General features: G+C 33.5%; 1 protein-coding gene and 1 long non-coding RNA gene across 2 annotated transcripts in view; one reads left to right on the top strand and one right to left on the bottom strand.

Annotated features, from left to right (window-relative positions):
* Nucleotides 1-18,340, bottom strand: part of LOC100378372 (kinesin-like protein KIF19) — a 66,574-nt gene that overhangs the window by 31,152 nt on the left and 17,082 nt on the right. The window lies entirely within an intron of this gene.
* On the top strand, nt 5,345-6,166 carry LOC146740154 (uncharacterized). Its single transcript, XR_014930225.1, has 2 exons — nt 5,345-5,521; nt 5,849-6,166. It is a non-coding gene; the product is annotated as an uncharacterized LOC146740154 (long non-coding RNA).

Here is an 18,340-nt window from a genome sequence, read left to right as displayed (position 1 = left end):
ATAAAACGCTTACGTGCGTAATCATTCCATATTTGGAATTCGCATTTCCTGATATGGTAGGATAAATATACCCTGTAAAATACCACAAAATGTAAGACACGCTGTAACTTATGGCTTTATGGTGACAGATGTATAATAAAAATCGGTATGTCTAATATTAATAATGTACATAAATATGTACATTTATATTTTGAAAAACTGACTGAAGTGGTAATGTCCAAACCTTAATGGCACCAAAGTGACAGAGACAGTTGTCCGGTTTTCAAAGGTATTTATTTTATAGACACTAGGGTAATACAAATAAAAAGCTTTATATATGACGCTTAGACAGATTTCACAGTTGCAACAAACAATTTTTATTTCAGTTTTTTTATTAATAATCTTGTATTTTGATAAAATAATTATTTTTGTATCTCTTTACTGTTTACTGTTGATATTTGTTGAAACTGACTGCATTTTAGTCCATCATTTTCTTTTGGTCATTTGTTTTCCAAAAAGGCTTTCTTTCAGCAATATGGATCTATTGGTTGCTCATATGTAGCGGTATGTTAGAAGCTGCATCTGGAATGAATCTATCAATGTACCATACCGTAGTAGTGTTCATACAATGCATGTATCATTTCATAGATAGAGAGTAAAGAAAGCTATCGTAAGTAAATATACCATGTATATCAGCTTTAATGACTATACCCCCTCTCTCATTCTTCTTTTTAGTGTTTCAAATAACTAGACAAGTTATTAAAATTGACTCCTCGTTTTAAAAGACAGACATGTCAATCAAATGGTATACGCTTGATTTTATATAATTAAAAATCTACAAGCTTTCACTCCTTGATATTAATAAATGAATTAATAAATGAATCGTGTGGTATAATAACAAGAATTTAATAAGGCCCAAGATATGATTAATTTGTTAAGTGTGCTCAACTGTGTTGTTATATTTTGGTTGTCATGGTAACATAGTATAACAGATATAAATCTTTGTATGCTTAGTTGTGAAGAGTGTTATCTGATGAAAAGCCACATGGTGTTCCTTCAATTGCCATCACTTGTATGTATGTACAGTATGGAGGATATCATTACAACAGCTTTATCACCAAATACACTATCAAACCCAGCAAATACGTCTTAGGATTAACATTGACCTTCTTGTTGTTATTCAGTGATATAGAAAACTGAATGCAGAGAATACAGCACAAATTAGGACTGTACATGGAACAACATAGAGACATGACAATGCAATCTAGTTTGAACAAATTTAACACTTTCATGGTCAAGTCAATGAAAAAATACAGAGGGCCGACAAGATTAGGGTTTAAACTGTAACCTTGTTATAATGAACACCTTTATAATAAATTTCCTGATATAATGAACAGATTGCATGTCTCCCTGCTCATAACAAACCCAATACATTACATACTTCATTATAGTGAACACTTCACTGTAACAAACCCAATGCATTATGTGCTTCATTATAGTGAACACTTCACTGTAACAAACCCAATGCATTATGTGCTTCATTATAGTGAACACTTCACTATAACAAACCCAATGTATTATGTGCTTCATTATATTGAACACTTCACTGTAACAAACCCAATGCATTGTGCTTCATTATAGTGAACACTTCACTGTAACAAACCCAATGTATTATGTGCTTCATTATAGTGAACACTTCACTATAACAAACCCAATGTATTATGTGCTTCATTATAGTGAACACTTCACTATAACAAACCCAATACATTACGTACTTCATTATAGTGAACACTTCACTGTAACAAACCCAATGCATTATGTGCTTCATAATAGTGAACACTAAACTGCAACAAACCCAATGCATCATGTGCTTCATTATAGTGAACACTTCAGTATAACAAACCCAATGTATTATGTGTTTCATTATAGTGAACACTTCACTATAACAAACCCAATGTATTATGTGCTTCATTATAGTGAACACTTCACTATAACAAACCCAATGTATTATGTGTTTCATTATAGTGAACACTTCACTATAACAAACCCAATGTATTATGTGTTTCATTATAGTGAACACTTCACTATAACAAACCCAATGTATTATGTGCTTCATTATAGTGAACACTTCACTGTAACAAACCCAATGTATTATGGTGCTTCATTATATTGAACACTTCACTGTAACAAACCCAATGTATTATGTGCTTCATTATAGTGAACACTAAACTGTAACAAACCCAATGCATTATGTGCTTCATTATAGTGAACACTAAACTGTAACAAACCCAATGCATTATGTGCTTCATTATAGTGAATACTAAACTGTAACAAACCCAATGCATTATGTGCTTCATTATAGTGAACACTAAACTGTAACAAACCCAATGCATTATGTGCTTCATTATAGTGAACACTTCAATGTAACAAACCCAATGTATTATGTGCTTCATTATAGTGAACACTTCACTATAACAAACCCAATGTATTACTTAGTATGTGCTTCATTATAGTGAACACTTCACTGTAACAAACGCAGTGCATTATGTGCTTCATTATAGTGAACACTAAACTGTAACAAACCCAATGCATTATGTGCTTCATTATAGTGAACACTTCACTGTAACAAACCCAATGCATTATGTGCTTCATTATAGTGAACACTTCACTATAACAAACCCAATGTATTATGTGCTTCATTATATTGAACACTTCACTGTAACAAACCCAATGCATTATGTGCTTCATTATAGTGAACACTTCACTGTAACAAACCCAATGTATTATGTGCTTCATTATAGTGAACACTTCACTATAACAAACCCAATACATTACGTACTTCATTATAGTGAACACTTCACTGTAACAAACCCAATGCATTATGTGCTTCATTATAGTGAACACTAAACTGCAACAAACCCAATGCATTATGTGCTTCATTATAGTGAACACTTCACTGTAACAAACCCAATGCATTATGTGCTTCATTATAGTGAACACTTCACTATAACAAACCCAATGTATTATGTGCTTCATTATATTGAACACTTCACTGTAACAAACCCAATGCATTGTGCTTCATTATAGTGAACACTTCACTGTAACAAACCCAATGTATTATGTGCTTCATTATAGTGAACACTTCACTATAACAAACCCAATACATTACGTACTTCATTATAGTGAACACTTCACTGTAACAAACCCAATGCATTATGTGCTTCATTATAGTGAACACTAAACTCTAACAAATCCAATGTATTATGTGCTTCATTATAGTGAACACTTCAGTATAACAAACCCAATGTATTATGTGTTTCATTATAGTGAACACTTCACTATAACAAACCCAATGTATTATGTGCTTCATTATAGTGAACACTTCACTATAACAAACCCAATGTATTATGTGTTTCATTATAGTGAACACTTCACTATAACAAACCCAATGTATTATGTGTTTCATTATAGTGAACACTTCACTATAACAAACCCAATGTATTATGTGCTTCATTATAGTGAACACTTCACTGTAACAAACCCAATGTATTATGGTGCTTCATTATATTGAACACTTCACTGTAACAAACCCAATGTATTATGTGCTTCATTATAGTGAACACTAAACTGTAACAAACCCAATGCATTATGTGCTTCATTATAGTGAACACTAAACTGTAACAAACCCAATGCATTATGTGCTTCATTATAGTGAACACTTCACTATAACAAACCCAATACATTACGTACTTCATTATAGTGAACACTTCACTGTAACAAACCCAATGCATTATGTGCTTCATTATAGTGAACACTAAACTGCAACAAACCCAATGCATCATGTGCTTCATTATAGTGAACACTTCACTATAACAAACCCAATGTATTATGTGCTTCATTATAGTGAACACTTCACTATAACAAACCCAATGTATTATGTGTTTCATTATAGTGAACACTTCACTATAACAAACCCAATGTATTATGTGTTTCATTATAGTGAACACTAAACTGTAACAAACCCAATGCATTATGTGCTTCATTATAGTGAACACTTCACTGTAACAAACCCAATGCATTATGTGCTTCATTATAGTGAACACTTCACTGTAACAAACCCAATGCATTATGTGCTTCATTATAGTGAACACTTCACTATAACAAACCCAATGTATTATGTGCTTCATTATATTGAACACTTCACTGTAACAAACCCAATGCATTGTGCTTCATTATAGTGAACACTTCACTGTAACAAACCCAATGTATTATGTGCTTCATTATAGTGAACACTTCACTATAACAAACCCAATACATTACGTACTTCATTATAGTGAACACTTCACTGTAACAAACCCAATGTATTATGGTGCTTCATTATATTGAACACTTCACTGTAACAAACCCAATGTATTATGTGCTTCATTATAGTGAACACTAAACTGTAACAAACCCAATGCATTATGTGCTTCATTATAGTGAACACTAAACTGTAACAAACCCAATGCATTATGTGCTTCATTATAGTGAACACTTCACTATAACAAACCCAATACATTACGTACTTCATTATAGTGAACACTTCACTGTAACAAACCCAATGCATTATGTGCTTCATTATAGTGAACACTAAACTGCAACAAACCCAATGCATCATGTGCTTCATTATAGTGAACACTTCACTATAACAAACCCAATGTATTATGTGCTTCATTATAGTGAACACTTCACTATAACAAACCCAATGTATTATGTGTTTCATTATAGTGAACACTTCACTATAACAAACCCAATGTATTATGTGTTTCATTATAGTGAACACTAAACTGTAACAAACCCAATGCATTATGTGCTTCATTATAGTGAACACTTCACTGTAACAAACCCAATGCATTATGTGCTTCATTATAGTGAACACTTCACTGTAACAAACCCAATGCATTATGTGCTTCATTATAGTGAACACTTCACTATAACAAACCCAATGCAGTGTTCTCCCCAAAGCGTTTTAGCGTAGCGGGGCCGCTACTCCATTATTTATGCCGCTACTCTGAGAGATTGCCCGCTACTCTGTGGCATTTCCTGTTACTCTTTCTTTTAGCTTGTTAATACACGTGCGAATCTGTTAGTCAGCGTCATCAGCGTCCGGTACTGTGAGCCAAATCAGGTGTGAATGGAAACATGTCAGTGATTACGCAAAGACAATGGACTAATACAGCTTCGTACTTCGACAATAAACACTTTCGCCCTATTTAATTGGGGGTAATAGCGAGTATTTTCTCAGTAGCATATTTGGCTGGAAGAAGCAACGATGTCAAACAGCAGAAATATTACGTTGTGGTTCCGCGTAGAACGCCCTGCTGGGCCCCTGGTTGCGAGCGATAAACCCACCAGCAACGCGGTCACCGGTACCCCTGTCGGCAGTGGTACTAAACGTGTCCAAGATGATGTTACAACGAAAAGTGCAAAAAAATAAACTCTAGATTTGATGCACAATGGACAACAAAATATACGTGGCTGAGAGAAACATCCGATGGCAAAGGTAAAAAAAGTATTTATTTGTAGCGTTTTACTTGGAAGCGAGTTTTGACCTAGTTTAGTAAATTTTTGTATGGCTTCATTTTTTGCCGATCGTCGAAACATTTTTTTGGAAACGACCTTCTTTCTGGAAGTTCAAAAATTGTTGGCTACGATTTATCAAAGTAACTAATACTAGTATTGTGTTTTGAAATAGTTGGGTAAAGTTTATCGTGGCAATTTTTAAGTTTAGCGACTTTTCAAAATGGCGGCAATTTGTTTATTTTCGTGTTGATCGTGACGATATTTTTTAAATACAAGTATTGATTCGCTCCTATTTCTTATCTTTTAGGAATGCTGTGACACATATGTGGAAAATTCAACTTAAAAACATCCAGAAATAGTTCTTTGGTATGGAATTCTATGCCATGTATAACTATTACGAAATATGCTATCGATAAACACGCACACTCGGAGATGCACAAGAAGGCCATGTCATTTAATAGAAGTGGGAAGCAAAGAAAATCACGGCGTTCTCAAAAGCTGCAGATCACTGGGCTTCCATGAAAGTCCGAAGAATCAACATTACATAGAAATCACACAGCAGCAGATTCATTTAATCTTTTACATAAATTTGTTAAAAAATAAAGACACATTTTCATCCATGCAAGCCTGTCATTATTGTTTTCTTTATCTTCAGACAAATGCTAATGATATGTAAATTATATGCAAACTAGCCGCCACTCTGATACATTTTTCTGGGGAGAACACTGCAATGTATTATGTGCTTCATTACATTGAACACTTCACTGTAACAAACCCAATGCATTGTGCTTCATTATAGTGAACACTTCACTGTAACAAACCCAATGTATTATGTGCTTCATTATAGTGAACACTTCACTATAACAAACCCAATACATTACGTACTTCATTATAGTGAACACTTCACTGTAACAAACCCAATGCATTATGTGCTTCATTATAGTGAACACTAAACTCTAACAAACCCAATGTATTATGTGCTTCATTATAGTGAACACTTCACTATAACAAACCCAATGTATTATGTGCTTCATTATATTGAACACTTCGCTGTAACAAACCCAATGCATTATGTGCTTCATTATAGTGAACACTTCACTGTAACAAACCCAATGTATTATGTGCTTCATTATAGTGAACACTTCACTATAACAAACCCAATACATTACGTACTTCATTATAGTGAACACTTCACTGTAACAAACCCAATGCATTATGTGCTTCATTATAGTGAACACTAAACTGCAACAAACCCAATGCATCATGTGCTTCATTATAGTGAACACTTCACTATAACAAACCCAATGTATTATGTGCTTCATTATAGTGAACACTTCACTATAACAAACCCAATGTATTATGTGTTTCATTATAGTGAACACTTCACTATAACAAACCCAATGTATTATGTGTTTCATTATAGTGAACACTAAACTGTAACAAACCCAATGCATTATGTGCTTCATTATAGTGAACACTTCACTGTAACAAACCCAATGCATTATGTGCTTCATTATAGTGAACACTTCACTGTAACAAACCCAATGCATTATGTGCTTCATTATAGTGAACACTTCACTATAACAAACCCAATGTATTATGTGCTTCATTATATTGAACACTTCACTGTAACAAACCCAATGCATTGTGCTTCATTATAGTGAACACTTCACTGTAACAAACCCAATGTATTATGTGCTTCATTATAGTGAACACTTCACTATAACAAACCCAATACATTACGTACTTCATTATAGTGAACACTTCACTGTAACAAACCCAATGCATTATGTGCTTCATTATAGTGAACACTAAACTCTAACAAACCCAATGTATTATGTGCTTCATTATAGTGAACACTTCACTATAACAAACCCAATACATTACGTACTTCATTATAGTGAACACTTCACTGTAACAAACCCAATGCATTATGTGCTTCATTATAGTGAACACTAAACTGCAACAAACCCAATGCATCATGTGCTTCATTATAGTGAACACTTCAGTATAACAAACCCAATGTATTATGTGCTTCATTATAGTGAACACTTCACTATAACAAACCCAATGTATTATGTGTTTCATTATAGTGAACACTTCACTATAACAAACCCAATGTATTATGTGTTTCATTATAGTGAACACTTCACTATAACAAACCCAATGTATTATGTGCTTCATTATAGTGAACACTTTACTTTAACAAACCCAATGTATTATGTGTTTCATTATAGTGAACACTTTACTTTAATAAACCTAATGCATTATGTACTTCATTATAGTGGACACTTCACTATAACAAACCCAATGCATTATATACTTCATTATAGTGAACACTTCAGTATAACAAACCCAATGTATTATGTGCTTCATTATAGTGAACACTTCACTTTAACAAACCCAATGTAATGTGTTTCATTATAGTGAACACTTCACTATAACAAACCCAATGTATTATGTGTTTCATTATAGTGAACACTTCACTATAACAAACCCAATGTATTATGTACTTCATTATAGTGAACACTTCACTGTAACAAACCCAATGCATTATGTGTTTCATTATAGTGAACACTTTACTTTAATAAACCTAATGCATTATGTGTTTCATTATAGTGAACACTTCACTATAACAAACCCAATGTATTATGTGTTTCATTATAGTGAACACTTTACTTTAATAAACCTAATGCATTATGTACTTCATTATAGTGGACACTTCACTATAACAAACCCAATGCATTATATACTTCATTATAGTGAACACTTCACTATAACAAACTAATTGAACGTCCCATATAACAAGGTTACAGTGCATTACTAGCACATCTCAGCACAGTATAGTTAAGTACAGTAGTTTGCAAATGTTTATAATAAATTACATCAGGCCCAGCACTTCAGAATTTAGAGGAGACTCATTTTTCAAATTTTATAAAATTACCTTAGCTATGGGAATTGTATAAAGAAAATATCTGTATTTTTTTAATGACATCAAGGCAAAGTTCTGTTATATGTCTATATTAATTTTAATAACATCACATGTGAGTTGGCAAAACTGTGTTAAATTTGATTGGTTAAATACCAGAAATATAAAAGTTCGCATGATGTAACACTCCCTGGCGTCACAGGGCCATGCATTTTATTTGTTTATTCATAAAATCTAATATCAATTAGTAAAACCTACATAAATCAATAAATATGAAAGGTGAAAATATAATCTATTGTTGTATCACTGTTTTGACATGGTTTCCATGCCGACCACATCACACTTCCAACAAGAGGATGAAATTCACAGATACTGACTGCAGTATCTCTGTCCATGGCAATCCTATCAGAATTCCTCAACCATATAAGGGGAATATATAATTAAATTCCCACTATCAGTCAAGATTGATATCACCATGGCAATAGCACAAATATCATCTTCCTCTTTACTGAAAAGAAGATGATGCCCCCAAGTAAATGCAATGCTAAGAAGCCTCATAATGTACATCTTCTTTTATAATTGGGAAAAAAAATAGTGATTATAGCGAGACAGACATCATCTTGAAAAATCATCTGTCTACACGATAGCAATAACATCTTCTCATCATCTCAGCTTCTATCAACTGGTAAATATAAACCACATACTGCAATGTTTGGGATCAGTTGGCATGGTGACAAGCAAAACAAAAATGATATTGCACACTGGGAAATTACTTTTTGATCCTTCTACTGCAGTGGAGGCTTAAATATAAAAGTTAAATTGTCAATTCAGAGAACTTAATGTTGAAAACCAATAACAAGTCATTAACAATGACACAGTGTTGTTTTTCTCTGTATCTTTTTTGTATTAAACACCAGAAATCATGATGCACGTCATTGAGGTGATTGCCATGATGCCCCACCAGAATGCCTTGATGGTCTTCAAAATAATCAAATATATTTTCAGAAAATTGAAGCCCAGATAGCGTAATCAAATTATCCAATAGCTCAAGCCTTGTTTTGATGATTGAAGCTTGATTGTCATAATATAGTTTATTTAGTGGGTGCTAATTGATAGCATTTTCACATTTATCATTAAATGGTATATGTATATCAACTGAAGTTATCATTGACCCAAAATATTAAATGTAGGTCTCTTTTGAAATATGTTATCAACAATTGGGTAATAGAGCATGCCAAATATATACAATGTCAAATGTTCAATGTAATTAGTACAATAGGACTATAGCACATAGATAAATGGAGCAGCTGTGTCAACATTGTAATCTTGTTTCATTGAAAAAATAGTTGTACTTATTGTTATTAGATTCAAACCAAAACCAGTCGTTATTTACTAAACCAAAATTAATCAAAATTGTAATAGCCAGTATGTTGCATTGCATTGAGCTTCAGCAGAAACAGCCAATACACGTCTGAGAAATTGTGATCTTGGGTAGTGTCAATTATTGAATTGTTGGAAAAATCACTATATGCATTCATCTACATGTACAAGACAAAATGGTTAATAGATCCCAGAGAAGTCGCTTAAAAGACAAAATGGCGTCCATTCAGCCAATATCATAAAATAATAAACATTAACCATATTCTCATCCATGCTTGTTGATCAAACATTCAATATTGCATTTTAGGATGATTTTGAAAATACTGTAGAATAACAGTATTTATTTCATTTTTACATTCATTATTTCAAAGTTTTGGACAAATTGTTAAAATATTCATACTTTTATTCTAAATAACTTTCAGTAGTTTGCATACCAGGGTGCATATTTACATCCCCATTTCAGAAAACAAAATTAGAAAATAACAGTTTGCCAGTATACTGTAAAAACAGAAATACATGTATTTCCTGGATTTAATTTTAGTGGATTTGATGTTGCAGAAATATTCACTTGATTTTAAACTGACAATTTTAAGAAAACACTATATTCCATAGTGAAATTTGATTGTTTATTGGGGTTCAATTTAGTGCACTCACCTATCAGCAAAATTAGAGGAAATAACGAATAATTAAACCCTTCATCAGACAGCAAATCGCTAATGTATATATGAAACACATGCGTGCGTGTTATATTGTTGTAATACAGCACCTGAATGGAACACATAAGGCAATATAAAAGTTACTTGCTGATGCTAGCAACCAAACTATATTTCAATTACTGCCGTTTCATCAAAGCCGCTACTGGAGTAAAAGTCAAAATGTTCACAATTAGGGTGTATTTACAGTTCAACTATCAATGCACATGTCAAAGTCAAAGAAAATTGACTTAATTTTTAGCTTTTACACAGTCTAATTAAGTTTCACATTGCAACAATGCATGTCTATTTTTAACTTTTTAATTCAATAATGGGCTGTCCTCATTGTGTTCAAGGTGTTTTAAAAGTGTTCAATTTCCATTAACAAAAGCAGAATAACAACTTCAAAAAGAAATGACTCAAATTAAATACTTGAAATCAATCAGTGTAAATTGCTTTCTTACATTATCAAACTTTGTTTTCTTCCAGACTAATTCTAAAGACGTCACTATTCAAACTACCGATACTAAGGTTTATTTTAAAAAACTCGCTGAAGCTAACAGGTGGTTTGACTACCAGGAATAGTATCATCACAAATATAAATTTGATATAATTTTTTAGTACTTTGGCTGAAATCGTACATTGCATATTCTTTGTGTTACATTGAACCATAGGCCATAGCAGACACACTGTAGCCTTGGTTACGCTGATACTTATGCAGGCTGTAGGCAGGCAGAGACACCCTTGGATAAGCAGACACTAAAAAGCACAGTAATGGACTATTTTTCTAGTAATAAAACACTTGAGAAAGGAAATAATTTTCTAAAATGACACCATTAGCCAATAGAAAGGAATTGTATCCTTAATGACACGTTGATTGGCATGGCCATCAAATGTTGTCACTGACAGCATTAATAATTATCAAGGGTGAGTTCCCCTCCACTCAGGTCACATACATGGCAGTTAGAGCATGCACTTGATTATGACATTGAAAATCACTGACTGACTGACTGACTGTCAACACATACAGTACCTTTGAAATTTATGGAGATTGTGAATTGAGACCACATGATGCCCTACCTGACTGACTGCAGAGGTACCCATATATGTTCATTACACAGTTTCAATGACACCAAAGCATTTTCAAAATGTTTTGCCTGAAAATGAGTGCCGTCGTTTGAAATTCAAGTCTCGTTTTAATATATCAAGAATTTATAAAATGTACGCAACTGAAGCGATACGAGATGAAGATCCCAAATGAAATCAATTGAATTACAAGTTAATCACAAATTTTCAGAAAATATGAATGAAAATGAGTGATCATGAGTTTATGAAAGAAATGATCAGTGTTTATTTCAAGTCGTTTATTTCATTGCTCTTGCGTGCTACGTGTAATGACATGTTTTTTGGTAATTTTTCTGAACAAGCAGATAACCTTGCTGATTTGTCTCCACAATCAAACAATTAAGTTAACTTACTGTGATGCCATTAGACAAGCTTGGAAGACTTGCATGTAGACGGAATAACCATTGCATATCATCAGCCATCATTAGATCCATACTGCTTTCATTAATTTCACCAGAGACAAATTATCAGTGTCAGTGAAAATCAAATAAAATTGTAGCAGTGTAAACTTCACTGGGAAATGACATTTTTTCTTTATAAATGCCTTAAAATCATCAAATCACGAAAATTACTCGCAGCAAAATTGAGTACTTTATTATACACCCTTGTCATCAAGAAACAAATGTATACTGAGATTAAATTTTCAAGTGAGTTGAATGTTGTTTATTTCTTTGGCAACTATGAATTCATATTATTACAGTGCAATGAAGTTACAAATGAAACGTTGAGCAGATGAAATTGTTTGTGGATGAAGTCTCCCTGCGAGTTGTTAACAGGAATTCTCTTAGCAGCAATAATACTATCAGTAATAACAAGTTGATTATACTCCATACATAAATTCTATTTTCAGTTAAGTTACTTCCGTCAAACCGATGCTTTTTTCTAATCAAATACCGTTAACGCACTGTGCCTTGCAAACCAAACTTTTTGTGCATTCACATTTTAACTCAGTTTTATACAAGAACACTGTAACTGGTATAATAAATGAAATAGCTGAGATTACATGCAGTCATATTCACAAAGGATTTCACTATTCTAAAAGAAGTATTATGTAAAGTCTTAATTCAATCAGATTAAATCTGTCACTTTTTGCCACCAGCTTGTGATTTTGAGATATCAGCGTACAACGGTAACTATTTTGGTTTAAGCCACTGAAAGTGATAGATCTCACTTAGAAATCTCCCACGCATGATTAAATGAACCACTCTATGCAAGTAATGAAGTTTTCAAAATGACAATGCTTCAGTTAAAATACCTGAAAAAAAATACAAAGAAGAAGTTTCTTGGGATAGGTTTTGAATTGCAGTGAATCGAGAGGCTTAAAGCACCACTAACAATAGTGGGTATTTGTAACATGAAACATGAACAAGCCACGGATCTCTGTTTCCAGTTGGAAAGAAACAAAATAAGATCACTTCCACTCAAGATCATCACGCAGTGACCTAGTTCAGGTTAGCGACAGTATTTTTACCAAAAATATTCATCAAAATTAGAGAGTGAAGATACCATCACAAAATGAACAAATCTGAGAGAGGTCTACACAAGGTACATATACACCAAGTATCTTGTTTTCAAGAAGAAGTCGAAAAAGTGAAAAGTTGACACGGTCGATGGACGACAGGCACCGACAGACAACCCCTCATATGATAAGCTCTACTCGACAAAGTCAACAGCGGAGATAAAAAAATTAGGGGTAAGTACATGTAACTTAATTTTCAAGAAAATGATGGTCAAATTTGAGTGGATTTTAGTTACTATGGCACAGATATTAGGCCATATCTCAAACTATGGTCTGGTGACATAGGCTGAAAAACTATATTTTGTAAATGATGGGGTACTTTTTGTTGTCCTCAATTATTTCACAAATCAGGATTTTGAAAAGTGTCAAAAAATGCTATTTTTCTTTAACATTGTGCTCTATGGAATTTTTCAAAATATAGCGATTTTCTGAAAATATTAGGACAAGTTTCTCGAAATACATCACTGTAACACACAAAATAATTCTATTTCATGGTATCATGGCTCCATGATTTTACATAATAAACCAATGAACATTGTCATGCGATTTATGACCATTTTTTCCACTTTAACATATACATTTATCACATGTTGTACACAAGCATGTCTATGTTACAATTATTGCTACTGTATAAAAAATTTCAATCATTAAGAATCTCATAAAATTGTAAATTATGAAAATATTTTATGACAGTATCCTTCGTTGTGTCATTTAAGGGCACAACAAGAACAGGTCACCAAACTCATTTCCATGGATATTGTATTTTATATTATCCCCATCATACCAAAGTCTAAACTGTTGTCCATTTTGAATAAATAGTGTGGACATTGATGAAATCTATGACTTCTGTGAATCGCTAACTGGGGAAAATAAAATGTGATGACCGATATGTTTGAATTTGAAAGTTTTTTTGAATTTGATAACTTGTATTATATCGCATCATACTGTAAAAAACTATATTTGCAATTGTTTGAACATTACAATATTCCCTTTATTGGGGTGAACTACATCACTAATATTGATACGTTCTAGATTATTGACGTCTTTTGCTTACAAAAAGACACAGAAGTACTATAGCACAACAAGTCATTGTCAATGACACGTCCCCGTTCCGTTCATATTTGAGTGACATATACATTCAAAGCAGATCATGACCGAAATGCACCTGCATATGTACAACACATTGTGCTAAATCTGAACAAAATCCATCCATGCATGACTGAGATCCGGTTCTGGAATTGTGAAAATATGTGATTTTGATGCATTTTCGGCCTTAAAATGGCCATCATTCCGCTATTGTTAAGCAGATCATGAAACAAATGCACATATCTATTTGTGACATGATGTACCATATGTGTGTGAAGTTTGAACTTGATCAATCCAGACATGTCTTGGATACGGATCCAGAACTGAATTCTTTAACAAAATGGCCGCCAGTCGGCCATTTCGAACTTGATCCGAAAAAAAAAAAGACGTGCATCAAGGTCCTATTATGTTTAATGTATGTACCAAATTTGAACAAAATCCATCCATGCATAACTGAGATACGGGTCCGGAATGGTGAAAATGTGCCATTTCAATGCATTTTCGGCCTTAAAGCGGCCCCCATTTGGCTATCGTTAATGAGATCATGAAACAAATGCACATACATATTTGTGACATGATGTACCTTGTGTGTGTGAAGTTTGAACTTGATCAATCCAGACATGTCTCGGATACGGATCCAGAACTGAATTCTTTAAAACAAAATGGCCGCCAGTCGGCTATTTCGAACTTGATCCGAAAAAAAAATGACGTGCATCAAGGTCCTATTATGTTTAATGTATGTACCAAATTTGAATGAAATCCGTCCATGCATAACTGAGATCCGGGTCCGGAATGGTGAAAATGTGCGATTTCAATGCATTTTCGCCCTTAAAGCGGCCGCCATTTGGCTATCGTTAATGAGATCATGAAACAAATGCACATACATATTTGTGACATGATGTACCTTGTGTGTGTGAAGTTTGAACTCGATCAATCCAAGCATGTCTCAGATACGGATCCAGAACTGAATTCTTTAAAACAAAATGGCTGCCAGTCGGCCATTTCGAACCCAATCCCAAAAAAAAAATGACGTGCATCAAGGTCCTATTATGTTTAATGTATGTACCAAATTTGAACAAAATCCGTCCATGCATAACTGAGATCCAGGTCCGGAATGGTGAAAATGTGCGATTTTGATGCATTTTCGGCCTTAAAATGACCGCTATTCGGCTATCGTTAATGAGATCATGAAACAAATGCACATACATATTTGTGACATGATGTACCTTGTGTGTGTGAAGTTTGAACTTGATCAATCCAGACATGTCTCGGATACGGATCCAGAACTGAATTCTTTAAAACAAAATGGCCGCCAGTCGGCTATTTCGAACTTGATCCGAAAAAAAAAATGACGTGCATCAAGGTCCTATTATGTTTAATGTATGTACCAAATTTGAATGAAATCCGTCCATGCATAACTGAGATCCGGGTCCGGAATGGTGAAAGTGTGCGATTTCAATGCATTTTCGGCCTTAAAGCGGCCGCCATTTGGCTATCGTTAATGAGATCATGAAACAAATGCACATACATATTTGTGACATGATGTACCTTGTGTGTGTGAAGTTTGAACTTGATCAATCCAAGCATGTCTCAGATACGGATCCAGAACTGAATTCTTTAAAACAAAATGGCCGCCAGTCGGCCATTTCGAACCTGATCCAAAAAAAAAAATGACGTGCATCAAGGTCCTATTATGTTTAATGTATGTACCAAATTTGAACAAAATCCATCCATGCATAACTGAGATCCGGGTCCGGAATGGTGAAAATGTGCGATTTTGATGCATTTTCGGCCTTAAAATGGCCGCTATTCGGCTATCGTTAATCGGATCATGAAAAAAATTCATGTGCATATGTCCCATATAAGGTGTGATGTATGAGTGAAGTTTGAACTTAATCGGTCCATGCATGTTCGAGATACAGGTGATCACGGACGCACGGACGCACGGACGCACACAGGGCAAAACATAAGTCCCCGTTTTCGGACTGCGTCCGAACGGGGACTAATAAGGAATCCCTGCACTGAATGCAAAAATACACACATTTTGGGCTATAGTATTATCTCTCAGTGAATTATGAGTTGTTATGATCGGTGTACTGGGCAAACTTTACAGTGATCTCATGATGACATCATAGATAATTCGTAAATAAATGATGTCATACATCATAAATGTTATTTAATTCATTCAATTTTCATTCATATTTGAATTCAAACATATACATAATTAAATTTTTCAAAAAATAATTCAAGACTCACACAGAATGAGTGGCATTCTGAACATTGGATATCAATACAAGCTTTTAAGCAGTAAACAATCTCTGGTTACATCAGTACCCAGTAGCTACAGAAAAACAAGTTGTTGTGAAGCAAGTTTCTTGCCAGCATAAACATTGTGTTTTTATTTTAAATTAGTTTACAATCATCCAAAACTTTAGGAATTGAGCATTTATTTTCAGGCATTATTTTCATCATGAGACCAGCAAAACAGGATGCAGCTGTGATCAAATTACAATAGTCACAAAAATTAGATTTTTTTTTTTTAACACAGTTCAATTGAAAAATCACGCATACGTGGAGCATATTAGAAAAAAAACATATTTGCTGATATGCAAATGAGCTATTTAATATGCAAACATTTGCAAATTGGGTCCATCTTAGGTATTTCAGATTCGGACTCTCCACATTAATCACACAACTCACAACTTCAAAACAGTGGTTGTCTGTAAAGCTGACTTTTTAGAATGACTGAAATGGTCTGTATGTAATCCATTATGTAAATAAAATATATTTGTTAAAATTCTCCATCACAACATTTAAATAATTTGCATATTCACTTGGTTTAAAATTCACAAATTTCAGTAAAACAATGACTAACATAGTATTTTTGCGGATTTCAGTTAGCTGTGAAAATACTATAATCTACAATTATACCATTTAACACTAATAGCAGAATGTGTAAATTTATCTTTCAATTTATTGCTGTAATAAAGAGACCCCAATAAATTCTATGATTTGTATCCTATAAAGAACATACATTATTCAAATAGTTAAGGTAACATCATCCACATGTAAATATGTTTGATGACGTCCTAGCAACCTTTTATGGGTGTTCTTGCATAGCGTATCAGTCACACTGAAAATTCAAAACACCATGCAGTAACACATGTAACAACTTGTCTTTCTTGATATCTGTCACGTAATGATAACATCCAGACAAACACAATTTTTATGCCAACCCAATTTTAATGTTTTGTTTTTCAGACAGGATCTGTGTCAAAAACAAAAGCTGTTTTGTTTTGTTTTCCTGTACTGCATGAGAACATTTTAAAACAAGTTTCAGAGTTGGCCAAATACATCCTGATTGATTTATTGTTTAAAAAATAAGAAATGTGTCAAAATACCGATTATTGATTTTCTAAGATATTTATCACAAATAATTATCAGAAATTAATAATGCTGGATTTGAGAGGATTTCAATTCAAATTTAAAACCATTATTAATCAAAATCGGGTTATTCTAGTCTATTTGTCAGTCATTTTTCAGGACTAGTGACTTTTACTTAGGACTAGCGAATCATGTTTCTCATTACTGCAACATTATTAGCAGAGGCAAAGTAAGATGCAAGTTCAGGGATTTATCAACTAAACATGGTGAAATTAGCATAGACTTGAGTATCTGGAATTGACTAATCTGATAATAGACATACATGATAACTGCATGGCTTTAGACGTCATTGCGACTCAAGCGAGAGACACAGTAGTAATAGTATTTCCCCAGAGCCTAGTGATTGACAGATAACCCATTTAGTGAAATGCATCATGGGTAAATATCCACTTAACTACAATGTCCAGCACTAAATAAAATAGGTAACACTGAAACAAAATATTCACCCAAAGACCATATCTCTCAAACAAAGTAATGTGGTTTCCATGACAACTGCCAAATTAATGGACATTTGTAATTAGCCTTTAATTCTTGCATCTATACATCATTTTGTAATGTAAGGTTTCCTTACATCTTCAAATGTTAATGAGATTGGGAGATATAATACATTTGAAGGGCTCTTAG

This window comes from Saccoglossus kowalevskii, chromosome 8, assembly GCF_978046115.1.
Source record: "Saccoglossus kowalevskii chromosome 8, keSacKowa6.1, whole genome shotgun sequence".
In the NCBI taxonomy this organism is placed as follows: domain Eukaryota; kingdom Metazoa; phylum Hemichordata; class Enteropneusta; family Harrimaniidae; genus Saccoglossus; species Saccoglossus kowalevskii.
Note: the sequence above shows the minus strand (reverse complement) of the source record. Positions and strands in the feature narration are given on the sequence as shown.